The sequence below is a fragment of the Anas platyrhynchos genome, chromosome 29 (assembly GCF_047663525.1).
Source record: "Anas platyrhynchos isolate ZD024472 breed Pekin duck chromosome 29, IASCAAS_PekinDuck_T2T, whole genome shotgun sequence".
Classification (NCBI taxonomy): domain Eukaryota; kingdom Metazoa; phylum Chordata; class Aves; order Anseriformes; family Anatidae; genus Anas; species Anas platyrhynchos.
In genome coordinates this window covers 4648504-4676273 of record NC_092615.1, presented here as the reverse complement: position 1 = coordinate 4676273, position 27770 = coordinate 4648504, and the positions used below count along the sequence as shown (strand labels likewise).

The 27770-nt window shown below is 61.7% G+C and overlaps 1 protein-coding gene and 1 long non-coding RNA gene across 10 annotated transcripts in view; one reads left to right on the top strand and one right to left on the bottom strand.

Moving 5' to 3' along the window:
* Window positions 1–1814: 1814 nt before the first annotated feature.
* Window positions 1815–23654, bottom strand: LOC113845679 (uncharacterized). Its single transcript, XR_003501403.3, has 2 exons — window positions 23360–23654; window positions 1815–2363 (listed from the first exon to the last, which is right to left on the bottom strand). It is a non-coding gene; the product is annotated as an uncharacterized lncRNA (long non-coding RNA).
* Window positions 23655–27397: 3743 nt separating this feature from the next.
* Window positions 27398–27770, top strand: part of TCF3 (transcription factor 3) — a 72145-nt gene continuing 71772 nt past the window's right edge. For 4 of the 9 annotated variants that reach the window (XM_038169035.2, XM_038169038.2, XM_038169037.2 and 1 more), the window contains exon 1: window positions 27399–27697. The gene's annotated coding sequence lies outside the window, so the exon portion shown is untranslated. Of the gene's footprint in view, window positions 27698–27770 lie in introns of all 9 variants that reach the window. The other 5 variants (XM_038169043.2, XM_038169042.2, XM_038169040.2 and 2 more) reach the window with 2 other exon arrangements.

Here is a 27770-nt window from a genome sequence, read left to right as displayed (position 1 = left end):
TTGCAAGCAGGCATCTTCCCACCCTTGTTCTCACGGGTTTCTGCACAGGACAAGGTGCAGGCGGCTCGGGTGTTGTTTTTATCAAAGTGGACGAACTCCAACAACAATTCAAGCTGAATTAGCCTGGTTCCTTCCACCCCCGTTTCCTGGAGGATCCGTGCCTTCGACCCAGCTGCCTCCTGCAGACTTTATAGATCCTGGCACGAACCGCTGGGGCCAGCCCTCGCAAGGGCGGTCGGGGCTGTGGGGTGCCCGCTGTGCCGGGCTGTACCAGCACAGAACCAAACCGCAGGGCTGTCCTTAAACAGCTTCCCAAAAGAGTGATTTTCACCCCCAAGGATGCTTTGCCCTTCTACCAAAGCAAACCAAAACTTTTTTTTCCGTTTTCCCCTGGAGAAGGAGACTTGGACACCTTGCTGGCTCTTCTCATATCAGAATGATGGGCGTCAAAGGAAAAGAGCAGGCAGCAGGATCAAACCAAGCAGGAGAAGGTCCTGCTTTGCCAGAGTGTCACCCTGCAGTGACAGGGTACTGCGGGCACTGTACAGGTGGTCAGGGCCCACAACTACATTCGTGGGAGACAAACCATCCAAGACCACACATGGTGAGGACACCAACCCTGCAGGAGTCCCTGCAGCCCTGGGGCTGGGGGAATACCTGGAGCAAGGTGGAGGCCATGGGCGGTCATGTGTGGTGGTGGCACATGGTCCTTGTGTGGTCATTTCACGGTCATATGTCATTGTGTGTGGTCAACCAAGGTTGGGCATGGTATTGAGTGGCCATGCGTGGTCATCCACGGTTGTGCAAGGTAAATATGGTCACACAAGGTAAATGTTGTGCATGATCACACATGGTCATGAGCAGTGTTGAGCAGTTGGGCATGGTCAAACATAGGCATGTGTGGTCACGCACGGTTGGGCATGGTCAAACATTGCATGGGTGTAGCTCACCAGCTCTGTGGGCAATACATGGCAGATCCAAAGTGAGATCTGGATTTCGGAGGAGTTTGTTTGGAGCCAGGACTGGCAATCGATCAAGGGGAATTTCCGCATCTTCCAGAGCAGCCCGGGATTAATTTATGTTTGTCTGAAGGACGCTAATTAAGCTTGTTTAAGAGAAAGTTAACTTTAATACTGTGATCTAGCTGATAATAAGAAGCTGAGGAGGAGAGCTGAAAGCAGCTGCTGCAACATCCAGGGCCAGCACCAAAGCCCGTGCTGTGGGAGCTGTTTGGCACAGCCCCGGCACAGGACCCTGCTGCCCTGGAGATGCTCCCCTGGAGAGCATCCCGCTGGCCTTGGCACCCACGGGCTGCAGAAGGAAGAGCAAATCCAGCCCAAGGTGGGCTATCAAATGGAATAAAAAATACATTTTTTCAGTTTCTTGTCAATTTCCCTTTCCCCCACCTCAAAAAAATATTAAATAGAAGTAATTTGATTTGAAATGAAAACCAATTTGAAATCATTAGCAAGTCGAAAGTCAGCAGAAACCAATTGTTCCTGGTCGTGCAGCACATTTGGGTCTGACTTCAGGCGTCTAAGTATGGCTAGAACATTTTAAGGTCAAACTGATGGAAATTCTTTGAAACAAAGTTGTTCCGGTCACAGCGCTCAGCTGCTTCGGGTGGCCCCATCCTAGCCAGCCCAGAGGTGCTGTGAGGGGGGGTCCCTACAGCCCTACAGCAGCCCCTCGGGGTGCTCCAGGGGCTGCCACCAGGTTGGGGACACTGCTGGCAGCGAGGGGCCAGGCTTTGAGGGCAGGGACGCCGCTCATCACCCAGGGCAGAGCGACATCCATCGAGTCAACAAAAAATCTCCTGGCAGCTCCATCTCTTTTTTTCCCCCTTAAAGCAAACATCTTCATTACAGCTCGGAGTTGTTTAAATAAATGAATTAATATTGACAAACCATCAACGAGGCTAATAAATGATTAGTTAAAGGCATACATACATCACATTACGGTTAGCATTAGCCGAGGCTTAATTACTTGTGGAGAGGATCCCATTAGAGTAGGTGCTACGTTGCCGTCACCCTCCGCAGCACTCCTCCCCTGCGGGGCTCCTGCTGCGCCCTCGGCCCCGTGCCTGGGACCTGCTGGCGTAGGGACATGGGATGCTGCGGGATACGGAGACGCTCAGGGATGCAGGATGCTCAGGGACATGGGGATGCTCAGAGGATGTCTCATTTTGCCCAGGCAGCAGCAGAGAAAACCCTCCCGGGATGCCAGCTCCCAGAGCAGCCCATCGGTGTGACGAGTGGGACGGGCTCAGGGGGCAGTGGTGACGCTGGGCAGGGGTGGCTGCAGCCCAAGTAATTTGGCCGCTCGCTTTGCGCAAGTTGGTGAAACACCCAGCTCCACGCGGCCTGTGAAAAGAGACACCGACAAATAAAATAGGCAATAAATAATAATAACAATATCATAAAATTTTCAAATTTATTGAAAACCGGTCCACTCTCAGAATATTGGATTTTTCTATTATTTACACAGCTGCTGATTTTCTGTAAATATTTAATGCCCCATGGATTTTTTTCAAAGTACAAATCTGAACAATTTCTAAATTTAAAATCTATTGCACAGCACAACCCAGCATGAGCCAGATCCTGCCACCTGCCTCCATGGGAGCAGTCCCCAGGGCTGGGCAGGGACCGATGCTGCACCCAGAGGTGTCCGTGGAGGCTCCTAATGGATGGTGACATTTTGGGTCATCCTCCGGGTCCTTGGAGAGGACAGGTGGACAAAAATATCTTCCTCCCCATGTATCTGCAGTTTGCCCAGCACCCAGCCCTGGGTGCCACCCAAGGCCACCACACTTGTCACCCACATGACACCGCCGGGACAAGGAGCCCAAAAAGAGAAAATTAAGATGAAAGGCAGCTGGCGCGAGGCGTGCGTCCATCTGCATCTCAGCTTCGAGAGGTTTGTTAGGACTAAAGAGGTGCTTTCATCCCTCTCCAAGGTGTGTAATGCATCCCCAGCTGGCTTTCATCTCCGCCTGCCTGATTGATACTCAGGGCTCTAATGAGCATGACGGGAAAAGTGGCAGAGGCTGGGGGGGGGGGGACCCCACTGCAAAGGTTTCAAAACACTTTTCTGTGTTGCAGCTAATGAGGGGACCGGGCAAAGGGAGATGGAGCGGGGGGTGAGGAGCTTAACAGGGGCCAGGGGCTCCCTGAAGGCTGATGGGTGCAGCTGCCCACCCTAGAGACTTTGCACCCCCCCTGGCTTCAGGTGACCCCCCAGGACCCACCTACCCTGGAGCCAAAGTTTGCTGCCAAACAACGACTTTGCTGAATTTTTGCATGTCTCCATACCAGGGAGCTCCGTGGGTGGCTGATCCTCCTCCTGGCACCATCTCCCCTGTGCCAACCCCTTCCTTGTTCCCATACTGGTGGCGGGCACCCCGTTATGCCACCCCATTATGCAAGGACCTGGCTGTCACTTGCCATGGGGTCCCCAGCTGCGTCCCTGTGCTGTCACCCCCGTGCTGGGGTCTGCAGGTGAGCGCTGTTTCCCTGGGCTGGGGCCACATCCTTCACCCCACCGCTGCAGAAAGCCAAGAGCATCTGCCTCTGTGGGGGTCAGATCCTGCCCTCCCCACCCCTACACCTCCTTTCCACCACCACCAGGACCCCGTCTGAGCTCCACTGCCATTTCCAGGTATAACGGGCTGCTGAGCGATGGCCACATGCCGATACGGAGCCTGACAAATGCGGCCGTATCCGGGCTTCTCCCTCTCGGCTCCGGCCCATTTGTTTTCCTTAATGCCCCGCTCTGTCTGCAGCTGCTGGCTCCTCTCAGCGAGGAAAAATAAAATAAATAAACCAAGCAGCAGCTTCTGCAGAAATCCCGGGAGCTGGACAGTTTCAGAGCCTCGCTGCTCCCTGTGCCGCGCAGCCACCGCCGGATCCAGCCCCCGTGCGCCCACCTGGGTGCTGCGCCCAAGGGTGGCCGTGGCCTGGGACCGTCCCCTGCTCACTGCTGGGGTGCGTGGCACAGCCCGAACCTCGTGGGATCAAAGCAGTGCTGAGAGGGGGGGGGGATATTTGGCACAATGGTCCTGGGGGGCAGGATTCGACCCCGCACTCCAACCACCTCCCCTGCTCCCTGAGCCGTGGCCGTGCCGGGTGCTGGGCTGCGCCTCCAGCCCCCACCTCAGCAGCAATTCCCCAGCACCCGGGCTGCTGCCGAGGGATACCTGAGCCATGCCCACGCCGTGTCCCCTGCCCCGTGTCTGAGCTGGGATGCTCAAACTTCAGGGACCGGAGCTGAGGGACGAGGTGGCACCGGGGGTGTCCCCATGGCAGAGGGTCGGGGAGCCCCTCGGGACACCTCGGAGAGGCGCAGCGGTGACCGGGGGGGTTTATTCCCAGCTTCTCCCCCTCGGGGCCAGGCAGCCAGGCTCTTTAAATAGATCTGAAGCAGTCCGTGCACCTTGGCTTGATCGATCGCGGAGGGCTCCAAGCTGCTATCAGAGACGTGCTGATGAGCCAAGCGCTGCTGTCATCACCACCGCCCCCTCCTGTCCGTCCCCCACTACCTGCACAGGGACAGGCAGCACCCGGCGTCCTGCCCTGCAGCAGCTCACGCCAGTTGGACAGTTAAAAAAAAAAAAAAAAAAGCACACGTCATTTATTTCCCTGGCCAGGACAAAATTTGGGGCAGGCTGTTTGTGCAGGGAGCAGCCACTTTGCGCGGGCATTGGGAGTTTTGGGCTCAGCCAGAGCCTCAGGAGCCAACAGCTCCGAGGGAAGCAGGGGCTTAACGCCACCCCCAACACCGATACATTTGTGGTACCCAGGACCCATCCCTTCTCCCTGAGCTCCTGAAATGCACAACGGGGTTTGCCCAGGGTTTTCAGGCTTTGGTAATTCCTTGTGCATGGAAAAAAAGCAGGAAATTCACTTTAAATCCTCCAAAATTTGCTTTAAATTCTCCGGAGATTTCCCAGAACCCAAAGCTTTACAGACCAAAGCCCAGCCTGGCCGTAAGCAATCTCCTTCTAAGCAACCCCAGCCCAAGAGCAGCCCAAGGTACCCTACAACCTCAGTGCCAACCAGGGTCCCCAGCCTGCTGATGGGGACACGTGGCTCCCACGATGGCCAGGCCACCCCCGCAGCTGGGGACAGCACCTGAGCACCTGCAGGTTCCTGGGGCAGAGAGGAATTGCTGAAAAGCAACGATGTCTTTTCTACCTCCTGCTCTCCCAGCCTGGTGAGTGGATGCTGCAGGATATTTGGGAGATGGAGGTTAGCCCCAGGCTTCAGAAAAGCTGTTGAAGTTCATTTTTCTTGGCCAGCAGCAAACACGGGTGTGTGGGAGGGCAGGGAGGCACGTCCTTGGCTTGCTGTGATGCTCTGAGCATCACTGCTCGTGGCTGGGATGTGCACCCAGGTGCCCACACCTTCTCCTCCCTGCTTGAGGCAAGGAGAGATGCTTTGGAGAGGGGAAAAGCTCACAGCCCTGCCCAAAACAGGGCCCTGGGCTCGATGGTCCCACACAAGCCCAAGTCAGTGTTCCTGCCACCTTCACCCAGCAGGGTCTCAGGGATGCCAGCACGGTGCAGAGAGCTGGAAAATGGCACCAGGGACAGGGGTGCTGCGGGCACTGCAGCTGCTGGAATTTCGGGCAGCCCCGATGGCCCCAGCCTTCTGCCTCCCCATCACACGCATGCTCGGAGCGCCTGGCTGAGCGATCAATATGTTTTTATGTTACACTGGGAGACAAAAAAAAAAAAAAAAAAAAAATGGGAAGGAAAGGGAGGAGAAGACGACGTATTTAGCACCGGAACAGTCGCTGATAATTGCCTCCAAGAGATATGTCTCAATACCTGGTGGCTGCTGGACCCAGAGATGTTTGCTGTAGCACTGAATCGCCAGCTGCAAACACCGGTGCCAGACAAAAGCAGCCGTGCATGATACAAGAAACATCCTCATTTTTCCCCAAAAAATCCCTTGTCACACTTACAGCAAGCCTCCTGCAGCCCCAGAACCATGTGTGCCCACAGACATCACCTCCTCCCAGGGTCTTGTCCCCTTCCCTCTATCCCTGCCCCTCTGCATCCCAGGACCTGCCTGGGTTTGCAGGAGCAGTCGGCATCCCCACACCGCCGGGGTCCCCATGGGACAGCTGCTCCCTGCTCTCAGCCGACAGCACGGGGAGCCCGGGGCCCTTCCCCTCCCTCCTTGCTTTTAAAGGATTTCAAAGCCTCTCATTTTCCAAGCCCAATTACTCCAGCACAATACCCCCGACCGGGCTCGGTGCACGCTCCGCTGCCTCCCCACTGCCCCATGCCCAGCGCCGAAAGGTGACGGCGCGAGGCCAGCGCCGGCGGGATCGATACGGCGCCTTCAGCCCCTGCACCACCCTGCAAACCTCGGGCTCCTTTTGGAAAGGACTTTGCAGCATAAGCAGCATGAGTCGGGAACTGGCACTCGGTGGTTTGGGGCATTTGGATGTGCTTTGTGTGCTGTGGATTTCCAGCAGTGTTGGTGAGGTGGGGCGGGCACGGTGACAGCCGGCACATGTGCACAGAGGGATGCTTCGCTGAGCTCCCAGGCACCCCAACTCTCTGCTGCAGGATTTCCAGGCACCATCACAGAGCTGCAGCCCAAGCAGCTTTCCCTGAGCAGCCCAGAGCCTCCCTGCTGCCATGGAAGAAGCCGTCCCTGCCCCATCAAGCCAAAAGTGCATCCGAGCTGTGGAGCTCATGGGGTTTGGGCTCAACACGGGACCCACGCTGTGGGAAGCCACCAGCTGGTGACGTTCTTACACCTGCCTGGTCAACCCACCTCCCTTGCAGCCTGCTTGCCCTGCTTCTGCCAGGGCAATTAAACCAAAATTGTTTTTTTCCAGCTCTCTCAACAACAGCCAAGCCAAAGCCCTGGCAGGCTGTCTGGAGAGGCTGGGACTGGTCTTTATCCAGGTGTCGTGAATGCTGAAAGGCCCTTCTTGAGTCTGGGATGCAGCTGGGCATTCCCATCCACCTGGTAATGCCCTTTTGAACAAAAATCTCCTCTGCCTCCACCACTTTGCCCCAGGGATGCCCCCAGCCACACATGCCTCGAGCTGTACCTGGTCTCAGCCCCGCAGAGCCAGCACGCCGCAGACCCTTCGCACCCCAGCCCCTCAGCGGGGAGCTGGTTTACAAGAAGAAGAGTGCTGGCTTCCCAAACAAGCCTCCCAGTCCACAACACATTTCCAGCCATACATAATCTAATATACGTTACCATAGCGCCAATCAATAACTCAGTAGGCCAGCTCCGAAATTATTCCCTTAAAGGGCCAGCAAACCTCGTGCTCCCCATACCCCGGTCCCTCTGCCTCGCGGTGCCTGGAGGTCCCACGTGCTGGGCAGGCGGGGGGGTGACACCTTCTGCACCCATCATGTGCCCGACACATGGGTGCCCACCTGCCTTCGCCACTCGGCAGCATCTTCCTGCTCTGCATCCCCCGATTTCCTCTCCAGCACCACCGCAGCACCCCAGGAGCAGCACCCTCGTGTGCATGCACACAGCAGCCACAGGCGAAGCGCGTGCAAAAATCAGACCTTGCTCTGCCAACCCGCCTGCTAAGTGTGATTTCCCCTTGCTCCAGTTCCCAGTAGCTCACATCAAAGCTCTGATGCGAGCACAGGACCAGGCAGTATCTGAATCTCCTGCTCCGTGGCCCCCAGCTCCTTGCATCCATCATCAGGGGTTTGGGGATGGGCACACATCCCCTCGGGGACCCCAGCACCCTGCCAGCCCTTTCCTTTCAGCACAGCCTCGTGGTGCTGCCCCTGCTGCCTCCCCAGCACGGTGCTGGAGCTCACATGTCCCCAGGCAACACGGGCTCCACAGCCTCTGAGAGAGGAGAGTGTTTGGGATCAATTCCAGCATTTTGGGTTTTCCAGGTTTTCCTGTCCCTGCGTGCTTGTAGCCTTGCTCACAGAGCAAGAAGGAGCACACGCACAGGGGCACTGCCCAACAAACCCCCCCACATCCCAAATATCCAGACTTGATGCTGCCTTCAAGGCACCATCCTCTTCCTCAAGTGCCTGCAATTCTCTGCAGACTGAGGTTGGCAAATGGGCCTTGCTGGTACTCCACCAAACCCAACTGAGCTGCTTTCCCCCATTCCAAAGGGGAAAATGGAAAATAGAAATTGCAAACCAGAACCCATCAGCAAAGAGCCAAACCCCAGTGACCTCTCAGTGACCACAGTAGCTCCCCAAGCCCCTCTCTCTACATTACAAGCAAGCTCATCGAGTCACGTTAACTCTGAAACCTACTGATGCAAGCTATGCTCGCCTTCTTTATCTCTCATTCTCAGCAAAGATATGAGAGGAAGAGTAATTACGTGAGACCATAACGAGCCTCAGCAACCAGCGATGGTCGTAAATTGTCTCATCTCGGGTGGAGTTCGGGAGGTTTCTGCACAGACCACGTGCTCGGCAGGTGGTTCTGTTTAACTTGCATTAGCAGTAATGGGAATCGCCCACCTGCACCGAGGGCAGGGTGGCAAGCGGCCAAGAGACTTGAAAGGGAAATGCCTCTGCTCCTGGCCCCTCAGTGCTGTGGGGAGCAGGCAGCAGTGCAGTGCGTTTGGTGTGTGTTTTTGAGGCTTTTCTGGTTTTTTTTGTTTTTTTTTGTTTTTTTTTTTAATTTTTATTTTTTTTATTCCCAGCTTGCCACCCAATGCTCTGCAAAGGCAAACGAGATGTCGGAAATGTTTGTACTTGCTCAAAGCTGGTTGTAGGCAGGGTCCTGTTTACATCCAGCTTCTCCGGGCATGGAAAGAGAACACAACAGCATGAAAGAAAAGATGACAAAGGGAGGGATTTTTCTATCTTTTATTTTCACCTGCCCCATAAAAAAAAAAAAAAAAAAAAAAAAAAAAAAGAAAATCCTGATCAGAAACCATCTATGAGAGTTTTTTGTTCGCTGCAAGGAAAAAAAATAAATGTATATATATATTTTAGAGCCAAGGTGCCTGGCTTTTTGGGAAAGTGGCTGCAGCTGCTCCTGCGGAGCCAGGCATCCTCCGGGCATGGAGGGCGCTGCCCCAGTGGCCTCCGACCGGGAGCCTCTGTCCAAGCCGGGGCCATCCCAGAGACCCGAGGTCCCCGATGTCTCCCGGGGGGGGGCTCAGCAGCCACCGTGCGCCCGTGCCCGACCGCGCCGGCGTCCCCCGGCCCCGCTCCCCCCCATATCGCAGGCACGGAGCCATCGCCGGGCCCCCGGCGGCATCGCCAGCTGCCTCCCCGCGGTCCCCGAAGGGCAGCCCGGCCTCGGCAGCGCTGTCAGCCAGCCTCTACGTCTTCCATTAATTCACTTCACACTGTCCATATTGATCGGCTCTGCTCTCTCCCGGCTCCCCCCTTCCTCGGCCGCCCTCCCCCCCGCCGGCTGCTGCACCGATGGGCAGCCCGGGCTGCATGCTGCATGATCCATACAAACTCACTTACTCAGGGAAATCAATGGGCTCGAAAGAGCACACGCAGCAAGGCGAGGAGCCTGTCTGGGGATCGACCGCCCAGCAAGGAGACACAGAGAGCAGCATCCTGCAGCCCGCCTGTGCCCGGCGGCCCCCGCCGCCACCCTCGCGGTCCCCCCGCGGTGGCACCCTCCGGGCGGTGGGGATCGGGGAGGGCAGGGGTGCAGCGGACGGGGGCGGCTCTCAACGATTTTTTCCCCCTTTCCCAATAAAATGGGGGGTCTGGGAGGTGGCGGGGGGATGCTCGTGGCCAGGACGCCTGCATCCCGCTCCCAAATGTGAGGGGGAGCACGGCCCCCCCTGCCCTTCGTTGCCGTGCCCTCCCTTCGGCTCTCTGCCTGCGGGCAAAGTCGCGCTGCAGCCGTGCCTCAGTTTCCCCGTGTTTAACGCAGCAAATTGCAGGGCGAGGGTGAGGATTAGGGTTAAGGACAGGTTGCTCGGGTTTTCAGCCCCACAGCAAGAATAAATGTTACCGGGCTGAAATCGAAGCTTTCAGCTTGCAGAAGCCTCCAAGCAGCCTCCAAGCAGCTCATGGAGGAGTGAGCTCTGCCGTGCCGCGGCTCCAGCCTTGTCTGGGGGTGACTGCAGCTCAGGGGTCCCTGTGCCTTCCCACCCCTCCACCCCCGAGTCCCTCCAGAACCCCCCAGGAAATCGTTGCTGCTGCACAAGCAGCACACCAGCGTGATTAATAAATCCTGCCAGAGGAGCTGCTGCTGCGCTGAGTTCCCCCATCAAGGAAGGAAATCTTTATTTCTATATATTCTATAAACTAATTTTTGCATCGTTGCAATAAATCCATCTCCCAGCCGTCAGCTGCGATCTGCCTTCATTCCCAGTCTCAGGATAGCTGGGGGGCAGGCTCAGGAGCACCCCCCAGATCACCGATACAGGGATATGTGGGAGCAGTGTCCCCAGGTTGGAGCCCAAAATGGGAACCTGGGACGATGTTATAGGGACTGAAGCTGATGCTGGCACCCAGCTCCCATCCTGTGTGGTGCCTGGTGCCTCGGGATGGAGCCGGGAGCCCCGAATCCCTGCTGTGACCGGGCTGTCACCGCACCAAAGTGACAAAAACGGGCCCAAACCCACTGCCCCCTGAGCACCTCCAGCACGGGGGGGGGGGGAGGACCCGAAGGAAGCGGGAAGGCCCCAAAATGGCACTGGTGGTGGTGCACGGCCCCAGCCTTAACGGGAAATCCTGGAAATGCCCCCGTCTGCGGGTGACCCGGTGGAGGGGGGGGAGCCTTTTCCCAGCAGACCCCATCTCCGAGATGAGTGTGGTTGTGCGCTGGAGACAACGTGTCTGTGCGCTGCAGGCTCCAGCCCCCGGCCGGAGCAGCGGGGAGCACGGGGGGGGGCTGTGGGCAGTGATAGCATGGGGGGGGGAGGGAGTGGTGCCCCCCTTCCGCCCTGTCCCCAGGGTCACCCCCCATGGCTCCAGGATGTCCCTTTTGGGGTCAGTTTGTGGAATTGGGGTGGACACTTGGGACCCATCCATGCCGAGCATCCCACGCTGGGGCTTTTCAGAGGGAGCTCGTCCCACTGCGGGGCTGTGTCTCTGCACCCCAAGCATCGGGGCTTGCACAAGAAGTTGGGTTCCCACCCCATCTGCCTCCTGGACACTTTCTGGGGACGTCCCCTTCTGACCTAACCAATCGGGCTGCTCCTGAGGTCCTGCACCCCAGTTTGGGGGAGATTTCAGTGCCCCATCATCCCATCCCATCCCATCCCACCCCATCCCACCCCACCCCATCCCATCCCATCCCATCCCATCCCATCCCATCCCATCCCATCCCATCCCATCCCACCCCATCCCACCCCATCCCATCCCACCCCATCCCACCCCATCCCACCCCATCCCATCCCATCCCATCCCATCCCATCCCATCCCATATCCCCATCTCCATCCCCATCCCACCCCACCCCACCCCATCCCATCCCACCCCATCCCCCTGCCCACGATGGGGCTCTGCCACCCAGACCCATCTCAGCACAGCCCGGAGACAGCGGCCGATCGAAGCCCGCCGGGCAGGGCAGGCGGGCGTCCCAGCGGGGAGATGAGTCTGCTGGGTCTCAGCCAGCCCAGGAGGGCCCCGAGCCGTGGCTCCGGCACTCACCGAGCCCAGCTCTGCACCTGCATCACCGGGCGGCGAGGAAGACGCAGAGCACCGGGGATGGAGGAAGGCTCCTGTCACCTCTCCTCTCCACCCCAAGCCCTCCCCAGGGTGACCTCCCCCATTACTTGGGGGGGGAACCCCCCTGCCCTATCCCACAACTAGTGGAGAGTCTCCTGAAACAAAATCCTCCAAGCAGCACTTTTTTCCCCCATTTTTGTCCCTTTTTCTCTCCCTTCCCCACGCTCTGCCAGCCCTGGCACTCGTTACGGGTGCTGGCAGCTAACGAAGGGCGCTGTGCATAGCAATGAGATTGATTGACCCCGCTGACCCCGGCCAGGGCCAGGGCTCCCTCCAGGGCTCCCAGGTCACCGGCTGCTGACCATCACCGGTTGCCACGGTGACACCGGCGGTCCCCCGGGACGGGGGGGCTGCGGGATGCAGGGGGGGGGCGCCGGGGCAGGTCAGCGTGTCAAGGCTAGTGCATTAGTGGGATGCGAGTGGATTTGGGAGGGCGAGGGTTAAACTCCGGGGGCGGGGGGCACCCCGAGGGGCAGGTCCCGGTCTGGGGGTGCCCCGGGGGTGGCAAAAGTCACCGGGGAGGGGCGAGGGGGGGGAAACTGAGGCACGGGGGGGGTGCAGTGGGGAGGCAGGAGAGATTGGGGCAGGAAGGAGGCCAAAGGGGGAGGCCGGGGGGGCGGGGGGTGAAGGGATGGAGGTCGGAGGGGGGGTGCAGGATTGGGGGGGGGTCAGGGTGCGGGATGGAGGATGGAGGGTGCAGGGTGCGGGTCCCTCCCGGAGACCCCATTCCTGGGCTCCCGCTGCCCTCTAGCGGGCGGCGCTGTCCCCGCCTTGTCCCCTCTTCGGGTCCCGCTGCCACCACCGCCACGGGGGGGGGGTCCCGCTGCCACCCCCGGCCCGACCCCCGCGTGCCCGCAGCGTCCCCCGGCGGTGACACGGGGGGGGCACAGCCGGGCTGCGTGGGGCCGCTGGCGGGACACGGGGTGCCGGGGGTCGCGGCCGCGGCCACCCGGGGGGGGTCGGCAAAGCGGGGGGGGGGGGAATTAATCAGAGGGGGGAGATGCTGGCGCTGCCCCCCCGCCCCCCCCGTTTTGGGGTTACACACACCCATCAGGAGGGAGCCTGCGGGGGGTCCCAGGCGGGTGCTGAGGGGCCCTGCCCAAGGGGGGCACCCACAGGGGGGGTCCCGGCCATCCCCGCCCCCCCGTCCCGACCCCTCCCCGCACTCGGGGGTCCCGCGGCGCCCCCGGCCCCGCAGCGCCGCCCCCGGCCGCCAGGTGGCGCCACCGCCCCCCGCCCGGCTGTGCTGGAGGCCACGCCCCCGGCCACGCCCCCGCCGCAGGCCACGCCCACTGCCAGAGGCCACGCCCCTGTCCCCAACCATGTCCCCAGCCCTGGTCCTCTCCCAGTCCCCAACCCTTGGCCCTGTCCCCAGTCCCAGTCCTGTCCCTGTCCCCAACCCTCTCCTTGTCCTCAGCCCCGGTCCTCTCCCTGTCCCTGTCCCCAGCCCTGTCCCTGTCCTTGTCCCCAACCCTCTCCCTGTCCCCGTCCCTGTCCCCATCCCCGTCCCCATCCCCTGCACTGCCCACCCCCCAGCCCTCCCGGCCTCCACCTTTCCACCAGCTGGGGACAGGGACCCCGTTGTCCCCGGTCAGGTCCCACCCGACAGAGGGGCAGCTGCCAGGCGTTGGGGACAGAAATCCCCCCACAGCCCCATTTCTCCCTGCCTGGCCCCAAAGGCTGCCCTTGCCCGGTGCCAACGCTCAGCATCCCACAGTGTGTGACACCCCACACCGTGTGACACCCCACGCAGTGTGACCCCATGCAGTGTGACACCCCACACTGTGTGACACCCAAAAGCTGTGCCCAGCCCCTGGTGGCACCCGGTGGGCTGAGTCACCGTGGGCAGCCGCAGGGTGGTGGCACCTGGGCCAGCCCGTCACTGGGGATACAGCACTGGGGACATGTCACTGGGGACATCTCACTGGGGACATGTCACTGGGGACATCTCATCTGGGCTTCAGACAGGAAACCCTCGGTTCTCCTTCTGCCACTCCACCACAGGACGCTGTTGTCACCAAGCACCCTCCTCCCGCTGTCCCTTATTTCGGCAGGGTGACACCTCCGTGCCCGACACCATCCCTCGGCGCTCAGGGACACCGATGGCAGTGGGAGGAGGGACGCGGTGCTGGTGGCTATGGGGGGCGGGCGAGGCCCCCTCCTCCTCCCCAGCCTGTTGCGGTTGGAGCCGCGGAGTGGAAGTAACGCGCGGTGACACCGCGGCCCAAAAAGCCGCCACCAGAACAATGGCCGGGCACAAGGGGACGCGGGCGGCCGCGCTAGGCCCAACGCTCGCCCTGTGCCGGGAGCACCCCTGGGACAGGCAGCGTGGGCACCGTCCCGTGGCGTGGGGCAGCTAACGAGGGCACGGCGCTAATGAGGAAGGCCCGACGTTTCCGACGGTGGCACCGGGAGCGCGGAGCCACCCGCTGAGCCCGGGGCTGGGTCACCCGCGGCTGTGACGGGGGAGAAAGCGAGGGACGGAGCGAGGAAATGGCAGGCCAGGCAGCGGCGGAGCGGTGCGGCTTCGCCTTTAAAATAATGCAGCAAAATTAGCAGCTCTGCAGTCATTAATATGCAAAAATGCAAATGAGGAGGTAATTAAGCTGCAGTCCTCCGGAGGATATTTCCATCATAATGAATTCTATTGTCAGGGAAAGAGCAGCCAGGCGGATTTATGTTGCTTACATGAATATAAAATCTGAGTATCCAAGGCTTGTCCTTGCCGCCTGCTGCAGTCCCCTGCCCCGGACAGCGGAGGGCAGAGGGCACAACGTCCCTGTCCCTTGTCCCCGCTGGCACTGCCCATCGCCAAGCAGGGTGACAGGCTGGGGACATGGGTACCCGCAGGAAGGGGGGCAGAAACCAGCCTTCCTGTGCTCCCCGTGCCATGTACCCGCTGGCAAACCCCGACGAACCCAGTGCCATCGGTGCTGTCCCCCACGGTGACACCGAGCCCCCTGTTGGGGCCATGCCAGGTCTCCATCTCCCCGGGGGCTCAAGGCTGAAGTGGGGACAGGGACACCCCGCTGGGGTCGGGCTCCCCGATGGGTGCCCCCATGTGGGGCAGGACCCCCAGCCCGTGGCCATGTCCCCGTGGGGACACATTGCCTGAGCCTGCTACGAGCCCCCCTCCCACTCCTGGCCAAGCCCTACTAAGCAGTACCTTGTCTGTCTGTCTGTCTGTCTGTCTGTCCCTTGCCATGGGTGACCCCAGGGCCAGGAGCACAACGGGACACTCGGACACCATGGGGAGAAGCCGAGCCCCGTGGCTGGGGTCCCCAAACCACTGGGGGAGCCGACACACGGACACCACCAGGACCCCAAATTGCTCAGCCCCCATTTACCGGCACCGTCCCACCGCCACGCGGGTGCCGCGACCCCCGGCAGCCCCCGCTCCCCCCTACCCTACAGCGGCTGGGGGGGCGCAGGGGGAAGGGGGGGGGCGGCTCGCAGCCTTCCCCTTTCATTCATGCGAGCGGCCGCCGTGGAAAACAAACTGAAACCCACCCAAAATGAAATAGTTGGCCGGGTGCCACCCTGCAGCTGCCGTCTCCCGTCTCAGCCTGGCATTTTTCAAATGTCAGCCCAAGCGCGGCGGGGCTGCCGGCAGCCCGGCTCGGGGGGCTGCGGGGGGCTGCGGGGGGCGAGGAGGGGGACGGGGTTGGTGAGGGGGGTGGAAGGGGTGCGGAAGAAGGAGGAAGGGACGCCCGCAGCCCCTGCAGCTGTCATTGTCATCGCTGCGGTGGAGGTGGCAGGTTGGGGGAGGCGCAGGGAGCTGGGTAGGGGTGAGCTGGGAGGGAGCAGCTCCATCTTAGCGCCGCTGTGGTCGAGGCAAGAGGAGACTTTTTTTTCTTTTTTTCTTTTTTTTTCAAAACAAAAAAAAAAAGCAGGAAAGGAGAAGGGCAAACAGGAGCAGCTGCTCCCCGGAGATGCCGCTCTTGCCTTTTTTCTTGCTCTCTTTCAAAGCCACAGAAGTTCTTGCAGAGCCCCAGCCCCTTCCCACGGCCACCTCCTACTCCGGGCCCCAACCGTGCGGGTGACAAAGGGCCTGGAGATCAGAGGCTGGAGCCACCCAGGGACTTGGGGACCTGGACCTGAGCTCGTCCCCACCCTGGGACACCCCCGTGGCTCTCCCCGAGGCAAGGGTCCTCCCTGCCCCTCGCTGCTGGGGACGGGGCGTGAAGGCAGAGCTGGCAGGGGACACGGGGGGGGTGGCAGGCACAACCCAGCAGCCCCCACCTGCCGCGGTCCCCGGCCCCCCACCGCTGCTCTGAGCCCCCCCCCGCGCACCTGCAGGGCCGGAAACCTGCACCGCGCTGCGGCGGGGAGGGGGCGCCGGGGGGGGGGCTCCTTGGTTGCCCCCTTCCTGGGGAGAGGGGCACCCTGGGGTGCGTGCACCCATGGGTGCTTTGGGTGCTTTGTGGGGGGGGGTGCACACACGCAGGTTCTTTGGGTTCTTGGAGGGTACGGGCACCCATGGGTGCTTCGTGGGTGCGGTCCCCACGTGGCACCACCACCACCGAGCAGTGTCGGCACCGTGGGGCTGTGAGCGCTGCCGTACCCGGCTGTCCCCCCCCCGCCACCACCCTCCCAAGCCCTGTTTGGGCCAGGGGCATCGTCAGGGCTCTGGGCACAGCGGGGTGCTTCCAACAACACCCCCAGCCCCATGCCCTGCCCCAGCCCCTGCCAGAGGTGCAGACCCCCAATGCACTCAATGCTCCAGTTCTATGGGGGGGCTCAGGAGGTTGCTCAGGGGATGGATGAGCAAAAGCGTTTGGTGAACAGGCATCAGGTGAGCTCTTGCACGGATCTGTCCCAAATTCACACCCCGTAAGCACAGACCCCCCCTCCTCACCCACACGCTGTCCCCAGCCACTGCCGGAGCGGGGAGAGCTGCCAAACCCATCTCACAGCTGCCGGTGGGGGCAGGTCGGGGTGCCACATGGACCCCAGGGGAAGGGGACCCCCTTGTGCCACCGCCCTGTCCCTGTCCCCATGGGGACACGAGAGCCACACAGCCCCTGGCAGGGCTGCGGAAGAGGACGGTTGGGAAGGAGTGCCCGTGTTTACATAGGGTGACTTGCAAATCCCCCCCTCCGGCACCCCTGCCGCCCTCCCCCTCTGCGGCTGCTCCTCTTGAGGTTTGAGGTGACATCCTGCCTGCTGCGCCTCGCTGTCACCCCGGCCCGGGGGCCTCTGGAGCAGGTAGGGAAACCGCAGAGGCAGCAGCAGCTGGGCTGGGGGTGCACAGCTCTTTGTCCAGCGCCGAAAATGAGAAGAGACAAGTCCAGCAATGCGCCCTCCTTGCACAGTTCGGGGGGAGCATATCACGGGGCAGGGCTCACAGCAGAGAGCCTGGATTCCCGGCTCCTTCCTTCAGCTCCCCATCCCCATCTCCTTCCCGTATTGCAGGGAAAAAAAAAAAGTCGATATTCGCATATAAAACCCACCGGGAGAAGGAAAGCAGCAGAAAGAAATCAGGGTAACATCCTCCCCGGTGAGCAGCAGGTTGGAGCAGGTGAATCCTTTAGCATCGGTGCTTTATTTTGGGAGCACACGTGTGGAGGCAGGGTTAGAACAAGCCCCAGAGCCTGTCCCAACCATGCCAGCCCCGGCCGCAGCACCCGCAGCGTGGGCACCGCCAGCAGCTCCAGCACGGGTGGCTTTGGCTTTGCTGCTCATGAAAACAGAGGCAGGATGATCCCCAGCATCCCCGCTTCCCCTTCCCTGGGGGATGGAGGAGGGATGCGGGGACAAGAGCCCTCCTCAGCATCCCGATTTAACCCAGGGAAAGCCGTGCCACCGGCCGGGAGCACGGTGCCCCAGCAGGCAGGGGCAGGAGAAGCGCCTGGCACTTGTTTGGCTGAGCACGGGGCGCGATGCAGAGATAAGATAAGCTGTCTGACGGCTGCCAAGTTAAACCGAGGTCACTGCAAGCCCCAGAGTGAGCGTGCCCCCGCTGTGCGAGGTTACACGCACACGCAGAGGCGCATTTTCATTTCAGGCAAATCTGCGTCCTGCAGCTCGGCGCTCCCATGAAATGGCACCGTCCTGCTCCAGCAGGGCTGGGCTCTCCAGACCCCGCGTTGCCTAAAATCCTGCTCTGCTCAGCGCTCTGCAGGAGAGGGGCAGCTCCGGGGCCAGCAGCCCCTTCCTACTGCATGGGCACAGCACGGGGTTGGTGCTTCCCCTCAGGCTGCTTTGGGTTTGGGTGCCAGGGCACGGTCCTGGTGCTCCAGCATCACCGAGCCCATCCCTACGGTGATGGGGACCCCCCTGTGCACCACGGGGACCCCGAGAACCACCAGGGCACGGCAAGGGGGCTCTGAGTCACCCCGAGCTTTGAAAGCAGCTTTGAAAGCTGGGAATAAATGCAGATCCAGGGCCCCATCACCGCGCTTCAGAGCCTTTGGGACAGCCAGCAGCACCTTGCTGCCTGTTTGCTCCATATCCAAACTCACTTTTCTCCCCCCAAGCTCTGGATTTTGAACAAAAGCATCGTGTCCCCCTCCCCGGCTCCCTGACCAGGAGCTTTCCCAAAACCTCAGAAGAGGAGACGGCCCCCGGGTGCCCGAAAACTGGGGCAAGCACGGGGGACATCCTGGGACGGGGCTGTCCGTGGAACAACGGGCACCGGGGTTTAATAAGGGTAACCCCCCCCCCCAGGCGGCTGGGGAGGGGACGCAGGGGCTGGGGGGCGAGGGGGGAGGCACCGCAGCCAGATTTGAGCGGGAGACGCCTGACAGATGGGGCTGCCCTAGATTTCACGACTGGCTGCCATTAAGCTGGCTTCCTGCGCCCTCCCCCCGGCCCACCCCGCTGCTGCCGAGCAGGGGGGGCCCTGTGGGGACACGGGGAGGGGGCCCCAGCATAGCGGCGATGTCCCCAGCCCATGGAGGGGTTGTGGGAACCCCCAGCCCGGTGCTAGAGCCCCAGCATCCAGCTGTGTCCTAAATGCCCGCAGCACCCCATCAGGACCCGAAATGTCCCCTCTAGTCACCCGCGCTGGCACAGCTCTCTGCCAGGGTGGAGGTGGGTTTGCTGCCACGTCCTTCTGCATGCCCAGGGCTCCGCATCTTCCTCCTCCTCTTCCTCCTCCTCCTCTCCAGCTGATCTTCCTTAACACCCCCCATATTTCTTCCCGTCTCCCCTCTGCTCCCCTCAAAAAGCTGTGGGGTGGCTTTGGGGTGCAGCCACAGCAGGGACCGTGCTGATCCGTGGGGCTCTTGGGGACATCCCCTGGGGACACAGCCGGGGTCACCGCCCAGTGCACCCCCCTGCTCCCCCCATCCTGCAGGCTGCCCCCCCGGGACCCCCCCCGCCAGCCGCTCAGCCCTGCCATGAGTTTCTGCTTCTCCTTCCTCTCACCCGAAGTGACGTGAGCCCCGGGGTTGCCAGTGCCTAATTTTACCGGTGCGGTTGGGTCCCCCCCGCCCACGCGTGCACCGGCCCCGAGGAAGCGAAAGAGAAGCAGAGCCACGGGCTGGGCCGGGGGGGACGCGGTGTGGGTGCAGCTGCAGCCCCGCATGGGCATGGGGCGAGGGTGGGATGGAGCCAGCGGGACCACCACATCCCTGCACCCCAGCAGAAAGGGGGGATTTGGGGGCTGCCGTCCACCCCCGGCCCCCAGCATCCCCCGATCCAAGGAGGTTTGGGCTCGTGTTGTGCCGGGAGAGGCACATCCAAAGCTCAGCCCCATCGCTGGGGGTTTAATCTGTAAATTTGGGTTGCTCGAGGGCTGTCTCTCCAGAGCACCAGACTGAGTGGCATTTTTTTGTTTTGTTTTGATTTTTTTTTCAGTGCCCGATCATGTTTGCCTTGGGCTTTGCTCTGAGGGGCTTTGCTCTGAGGGGCTCTGCAAGAACCTTTTGCCTGAGGGTTTTGGGGAGAGCTGTCAGCACAGGGGGAGGGATGAGGACGTGCTGCAGACCCAAGCACTGCGCAGGGGCACGGTGACTGCTGCAGGTCCCCTTGGCTGGGCCCTGCTCCGGCTGCAGGAGGGTGTCAGGATGCGGCTGCCCCCTCTCCGCGGCCGTGCCCAGCGGGGGGACAGAGCCCGCAATTCACTGGGGTGGTTTCTATTACTCCTCAAACGATGCTGAAACTTGACACGCTATCACGAAACCCACTAAGGGAAGAAATCTGGGTGAGGCAGGGAAATCCCCAGGTGGGTCCCAAAGAAGCCACCAGCCTTGTCCTCTCCTTGCCCTGCACCGAAGGCAGAAGGGGCCACCAATGTCCCTGGTGTCCCCATGGGGGACCCTGGCTCTTTCCAGCTCACCCGGAGCAGCTCCACTTTCACGGGCATTTGCAAACAAAAACTCACTGAACCTCACTTTTGTGTCATGCAGCCAGCTGCATTTCTTCCAGTCTGGTGTTGTGCTGCCCGCAGGGCCCCCTGGATGGGTGGTGTCCCCCCGTGCCTCAGTTTCCCCAGTCCTCAGCATCCCTCCAAGTGCACCGCAGAGGGGCTGTGGTCTCGGACCCCCACCCCAAGCCAGGAGGAGGAGAGAGCTGGGAGCAGCAAAGGAAGCAGGTTTCCCGTCCATCGATGTCTCCCCAAGCCCCCCAGCCGAGCTGATGCTCCAGGGCAGCGGGGGCACACACAGAGCTGGCCCAGCCTTGTCCCAGTGGCCTCATGCTCCCCAGGGGTGCACCCAGCTCCAGCTGGCACCCACGGACACAGCTCCTGACCCTGTCCCTGCTGTCCCATGATGGCTGCACTATGGCCATCCATCCGCCGTCCCCTTTCCTCTTTCTCCTCCCTGCCCCATCCCCATTCCCCAGGTCCCTCTGACATCCCCAGAGCAGGATCTTGCCAGGAGGAGCTCCCCTTCCCCTTCTCCTACCCCCAAGCGATGCCAGTCGGCTGCACCCTCCACCCAGACACCGTGGTGGGGGAACCCCCCCCTCCCCTCAGCCCTTCCGGGCACCCCCGCAGAGCTCCCCGCCCAGGCGGGGGCACCCAGACGGCCCCGGGCACGGGGGTGCCGTTTCTTTCCATTCAGAGGAGATTCCCCGGGCCCCCACGCAGGCGAAAGTGCAGAGGGTTTCCTGTTCGTAGGCGGCTGCTATCCTGGGCCGCGGGCTGCAGCGTGCGTGGGGGGGGCTCCACCCGGGCTGGGGACGCCGCGTTTCCGTGCCGAGCCGTGCCCAGGGCTCTCTCACAGCACCCAGTTATTTAGGTTTGTATTTTGGGGGGGTATTTGAAGGCAGCTTTCCCATCCCCCCATGCAGGGTTGCACCCCGCGGTGCTGCGCTCTCGCTGCGGGTGCCGCATCCTGCTGTTGGGTGGGGGAAGGTCTTGGAGAGCCGTCACCCACCCAGGGCGCACGGGGAGGGTTTCCTTAGCACCGAGCCACCAAAAAGTCACATTCTGGGGACTGCTTTCTGATGAACCCCATCAAAGACCACACAAAAAAACCCTGAAAAACATCATTTTGGGTATAGTTAGGAGGAGAAGTGGCGTCTTGGAGGGCAGCAATGGGGACAGCAAGTGGCAGGAACCTGCTGTCACCACCTCAGTGGCAGGAGGGCTGCAGCGTTTCTCATCGCCAACGCGGCAGGTCAGCGTTTTGATGAGGCCTTTTTGCATTTTTCACGATTTGCACAAGGCGAGGGGGTTCGCACGCACGTAAATTCCCCTCTGAATTTTCCAGCGAGCTGCCCCAAAGCTCGCTGAGAAGTTTCCATCCCAGTTCTGCCCTGGCTGGGAGGCGGGCGCAGGCGGGCGCTGTGTCCGTGCTTGCGTGGGGGGCTGGATCCATCCAACCCCCCCAGGTCCCTGCTCCCCAGCGGGACCCCCCTCGTCCTCCCGCATCCCCCTGGAGGGAAGAGAGGAAGATGAGGGTCGTGATGGGAGGAAGGTGATGCTCTCAGCATCGCTTCAGTCCCCCACAGCTGGAAGGAAAGGAGCAAAATGGGATGGAGAAGGGGACCCAGTGCTACCCCACGGCTGTCCCTGAGGTCACCCATGGGGCTGGGGCTGGTCCCCACGGGGCACGCGGGTGGCCTTGGCAGGCAGGGATGGACGCGGGTCTATCGCATGACCCCAGGCTGTCCCCAGGGAGATATTTGCTGTCATAATTCAGTTGATAGACTTCCAATAGTCACGCGCCTCGCGAGGGCTGTCGCTAATAATAAACGACACCCAAAGGATGGCGAGCGAAGCTGATGAGGCTTTCGGAGAGCGCTCGAGCAGCGGGTGAAGCTGGTGCTGCGGGGGGTGGCCAGGAAGGAGGGGACACCCCTGGGGACAGCGTGGCCACAGGGTCCGTACCTGGGCAGAGGGAGCCCAAAGCTCCAGGGCATTCGTGTGGGCTGGGCAGGAGCTGGGGACAAAGCTGGGACGTGAGAGAGGGGTGGGTTTGTGTGTGCTAAAAAAAAAAAAAAAAAAAAAGTGTTTTGAGGCTTTTTTTCCTCTCTCTGTTGTTGTTGTCGTCCATAAATAATAATTAAACCACCATTTCCAGCCGAGACCACTTGTTTTAAATTTCCTGGCTAAAGTGATGTAACAGCTGTGCGTGATGCAACCCCATGTGGAATGCATCATTCAGGAAACCAAGCACAGAACTGCCTTTCTCTCCAAATACTCAGCATAGCTCCTTCCCTGGCCCCCGCGCCGGGGGCTCCTGGGGTGGGGGTCCCATCCTGCACCCCCGTTGCCAGCCCCCCTTGCTCCCTGTGCTCAGTCTGTTGGAAGCTGCTGCTGGTTTTGGTGTGCACCCCCGTTTGCCCCCCAGAGTTGATAAAGCCCCATGGCTCAACCCCTCCATGGTGGGGTGGGTTTAACCCCCCCACCCTGCGCCTAGTCCTAATTGTGATGGGGAGAATTGAGCCCTCTGTGCCCACGTCCGTCCCCTGCAGCTCCCCGTGCCCCATGAGCCCTCGAGATGGGGCTGGCCGGAGGCAGGGTGAGAAAGGGAAGAAAAAGAGGAGAAAGGGAAAGAGAAGGGGGAAAAAAAGAAAAAAGGTTGCAGTGGGAAATACGGAGTCAGAGCTGAGGTATTTCGGCAGCCGGGGCTGGAATGTCTGACTCACACTGTGACTAAATGCAAATATGAAGCCCAACTCGCTCCTTAAAGTCACCAGGATCCAGCGCGAAGCCCCGGCTGCTCCGAGCCCCCGGCCCCGCACCCCGGGGCTCCCCGGGGCCGTCAGCACCCCTAAGAGCACCCTGCGGGGTGGCAGCACCCAGAGATGTGGGCATCGGGGTCTGGAAGGAGCGGGCGGCCTGGGGGCAGGATGGCACCCCAGGAACTGCTCCCCGCTCCTCCCCTCTGTGCCATCATCCCCTCCGTGCCATCGTCCCCTCCGTGCCATCGTCCCCTCCGTGTCATTGTCCCCCCCATGCCACCATCCCCTGCCAGCGGCTTTGCCACCTCCGCCACCTGAGCAGCATTTCTTCCATCATCTGCCCACGGGGATGCACGAGGCTAAAACATCCCTTTGGAAAGATGCCCCTCGGTAAAAGCACCCCGGCACATCTCTCCGTGCTTGTGGCTGCCACTTGGCTCCACCGGTCACTCGCGGAGGGGACAGTGGCACGGGGACAGCTCCCAGCCCCCGGCCTCCCTCGGGGACACGGCCCACCCGAGAAACGCAGCCCCGTTTGATGGACATTTCACGGAAACAGGGATTTTTCTCAAGTCGCTGTATTTTTTTTTTTCTAAGCCAGTCCCACTGACCTGAAGCCTCGTTTGTTTCCAGTTTGGTCTGCGGAGGCCGGGAGGCTCCGGAGGAGGAGGGGTGAGGCCGGCATCCCACAGATCCCACCGAGGCCAAGGCCTCCCCCAGGCATTGCTGCAATGCCGGGGCCGGGCCAGCATCGCGGCCAAGGACAGCAGCGAGCCTGCCCGGACCCTCCCACTCACGACATGGGGACGGCCACGGGTGGGGGCTCGGGGGCTGAGCAACCTCCCCAAAAAGCCACCCCGGAGCCAGCCTCCATCCCTGCCCTGTTGGGTTCGGCCTCTGCCCCTGTGCCAGAGATGCTGATAGCGCCAGGTCCTGCACCATTAAGTGACAAATTTTGCGTCTTGGCCGGTTTTTGGCTGTGGAAATGGGGCCACGGCTGCGGTCTGGGCAGTGAGAGCAGGGCAGGGAGTTTGGGACAGAGCTCGGAGCTGCACCGCGGGGCAGGGACGTGTCGCTCCTGCAGCCTCGCAAAAAAACGGGGCTTCGCAGGCTGGGGAGGGCAGCACGGGGACGCTGATGGGATGTGCACAGAAAGGTGTCCCCACAGCTGCCAAAAACCAAGGGCTCAGCTCAGATCTGCTGCTCCAGGAGGGGCAAGGAGGGATTTTCCTTCTCCTCCTTTGTTTTCCAGGAAGAGCGAAGCAGGTTGAGGGAAGTGCAAAGCTGCCCCTGCTCGTCCCGCACCGCGGCCACGGGAGCTGTCAGAGGTTGGCTGGTGTCAGGCAGCGGAGGCCAATGGTTTTTTTTTAGCTCATGGTGGAGCCAGAGGCTGTTGTGCTTTCTGCTGGGCACCTTTGGTTTGCAGTGGATTTTTGCTGGATTGGCTTGATGCAACTGCATTCCTCTGCCTCCCGCTCTGGCTGCACCATTACCTGTTGGTATCTCTTTGCTTTGGTTGTGCCGCACTCACGGCATCACCTTCCTTTGGTGGGTGAGGAACCCGTGCCCGGCTCCAGCACGACCTGGGTGATTCCTGCAGAAATCTCACCCACCCATGCGATGGCCGAGCTTTGTGGGGCTGCCTTTGGGCACCGCAGCCACGGGTGCTGGGGACGGGAGGGTGGTGCTGGGGGCAGCAGGACAGAGCTGGGGGACGTGGGCTGCATGCCATGGAGCGACCAAGGGACACAGCCGGGGCTTTGTCTCCGTTGGTTCCACACCCAGCATGGGCAGGAACCTCGCTGTGGGTCCGTGCTGCTCCTGTGCTGATGTCTCCAGACCCGCTGGGGTGCTCTGGACCCACAGGATGCCAGCAGGAGGCCTCCGACAACGCCGCTGCCAGCTGCCAGGGCAGCAAACCCTTCTCTAAGGTGGCAAATGCTTTTGTAACAGCCTTGGTTCCTCCCCAGAGAGTGGTGCATGGATGGGCTCACCCTGTTCCAGCAAGGCTTGGCCAAGGGCACGTCCCCAGCGTCCTCAAAGCTTTGTGAGGAGCCTCACGGAACACCCTGCCCACGGGGGAACGCCTCCACGCCCTCCTTCAGGTCAGGTTGTGCTCTGGGGTCCCCCTTGTGCAACAATTTTTTCCCCTGCCGTGGCTCGCTCTGAGCAGTGCCGGAGTCATTGTGAAACTGCTTCACTGGAGCTCCTGGCGCTGCAGGAGCCGATCTCAGCTCTGCTCACTTCTTGGTGGCCCTGACAGCTGCAGAGACGAGAGCTGCTATCCCCATCCCAAAGGGCTGGGCTGTGAAAATCAGGAGAACCTGAGGTGTCACAGCGCCGTGCAGCTCTGCATGGGGTCTGCCCGCGGCACACACTGCGGGGGACCTGGGGGGGCCCTGTGGGCTCCTCGCATCTCTGCATGGGGAATCGCACCCGAGCCCCTCCAGGGTCAGGGGTGGAGAAAGTGGAGGTGGAGAGGATGAAGATGGAGGTGGTGTCTGCCTGGCACACGTCTGTTCAGCGGGTGTCCCGTCTCCGTGTCGTGCCCCTTTCCGTATTGCCCCCATCCCTGCCGGTTCTGCCCTAAAATAGCCCCCAGATGGGAAGCTGCAGGGCTGTGCCACGAGCTGGAAGGGGAATCATTGAAAGATAGAATACCTGAGTTGGAAGGGACCCACGAGGATCATCAAGTCCCGCTCCTGGGTCCCCAGAGGACCACCCAAAATCAGACCGTGTCTGAGAGCGGTGTTCAAACGCTTCTTGAACTCTGGCAGGCTCGGGGCTGTGACCACCACCCCGGGGAGCCTGTCCCCATGCCCGAGAAACTTTGGGCACTTCAGGAACTTTGCTTAGAGTGAAACGTGGTGCTGGAGGAGCCCTGAGCCTTGTGGGCAGGCCTGGGCACACGCTTTTTGTCATGCCCCTGCCACCAGGAGCCTGGTGCCACACTCACACCCACCTAAGCACCCGCTGCCATCACCAGCCCACCCCCAAATCCACTCAGGTTCCCCCTTTTTCTTTCTATTTTCAGCCCATGCAAAGACACCCAGCAGTGAGCAGGGCTTGGGGAAGGGAAATCTTCAAAGCTGATCATGGTGTGGGGTGTCCCGGGGAAGGGAAATCCCACAGGACCCCTGTCGCTGCCCGTGGGGCTTTGCACAGCCCTCGGTGGCAGGGCACCCGGGCTCTGAGCTTTAATTGCGATTGTTGACAGGGAAATTATGGCCACACAGGCAAAATTAGAATATAATCGCATTAGGGAAATGTTTAATCTCTTCCTTGTCATCCCGAAGAGCGGAAGGCGGAGGGGGAGCGGGCGAGGGGCGACGCTTCACAGCAAGGGGAGAGTGACCGCTCTGGGGGGGGACAGGGGGGTGACAGCACCCCGAGGGGGGGGCCACCAGGCAGGGACAAAACACGGGAGGAAAGGCAAGGGGCACTGCACGAGGCTGCTCCACTGTTCCTTTAGCACCGGGAGCATGAAGCATGGGCCAGGGGGTGACATCTCTGCACCCCAGTCAGGGCTCAGCCCCGCTCCCAGCAGTGGTTTTATGTCACCCCCAGCCCCTCGGTGCCCCCGGGAAGGCTCCCGGCCGGGGCACAGCAGTGCCGAGGCTGCAGGGAACCCGAGCCAGCCATGGCAGGGTGACCGGGGCTCGATGAAGGGATGGGGCTGAAGGCAGAGGGGCGAGGATGCTTCCAGTATTGTTTGGTCTCCAGGCACGGGAGGCATTTGGGGTGTCACAGGTGCTATGGAGAGGGGGAGAGGGGACATTTCTGCTGCCACCTGCATCCCCCATGGGGTCCTGTGTCCTCCCTCCCCACCCCTTGCTCCCTTTGCCCCCCGACGGGCACCGCTCCGCTGCTCAGCACCCCAGCAGCCAGCGGGTACAAGCCCAGGGAGGGCATCCAGAGAGGAGGGGAGAAAACCCCAAATCCTCCACAGAATTGGGGCATCTCCCCCCCAGCCCCGCTCGGCGTCTGCTCTGGGAGCGCAGCGATCCAGCGCCACCCCTAACCCCCGGTTAATAACCGAATAATTATAAAGCAGCAACTTTATTCGACTCGCTAACCCCCTGCCCACCCAACACCAGTGCCCGCCGGGCCGCCCCCGCCCCCGCCCCCGGCCGGGCTCTTTTCTGCCCGCCCGCCCCGTCGGGGGCCCCGCGGCCGCCGGGGGAGCTGCGGGCGGCGACGCGAAACAACGCCCGCCCCCTGCCCGCGCAGAGCCCCGCCTCCCCGCTTGGTGGGCGGGCCCCGCGGCAGGGCGCGTTCCGATTGGCCACGCCTCCCGCCACTCGCGCTGCGCCCCCTTTCCATTGGGCAGCGCCGCGCGGCCTTATCAGTGTTCATCTCACCCAATCCTCGTCTGTATCCCTCCGCCACAAAACATAGTCCCCCTCTCCTCACGGCGGCCCTCCCCCCCCACACCCCCCACACCCCTCCCGCCGCGCTCCCCCCTTCTCCCCCTTTTCCCCCCCACGCTGCTTTCATCTCTGCCCTCTCCTCGCTGCGGCGGGGGGGAGATACGGAGAGGAGAGGCGGCGGAGGGATACAGCGAGGGGAGGCGCCTGAGGTGGAGTGGGCGTGGCCTAACGGGGGAGGGGGGGGGGGGGGGAGGCGGCGGCGCTGGGGCCCGGCCAAACCCCGGGGGCGGGGGCGCGGGGCGCACGCGCCGCCCGGGCCGGAGCCAGGCGCTGCCGCTTCGCTGCGCCGTGCCCGCCGGCGGCGCCAGAACAATAGGGGCCGGGGCCGGGGCCGGGGCCGGGGCCGCCCGCCGGCACAGGGCGCCGCGGCCGCTTCCAAGGCCGGGCCGGGGCCGCAGCCACCGCCTGGGTGCCCGCGGGAGCTTCATGCGCTGCCCTTCTCCTCCTGCCCCCCCCCCCCTCTCCCCGCCCGCCGCCCCTCCGCGCACGCACCGGGGGCGCGGTTGTGCCCCGGAACAGGTAAAAAAAAAATAATAAAAAAACAGAAAAAAAAAAAACTTAAGGAGGGGGGGGGGGAACGGTATGGGGGGGG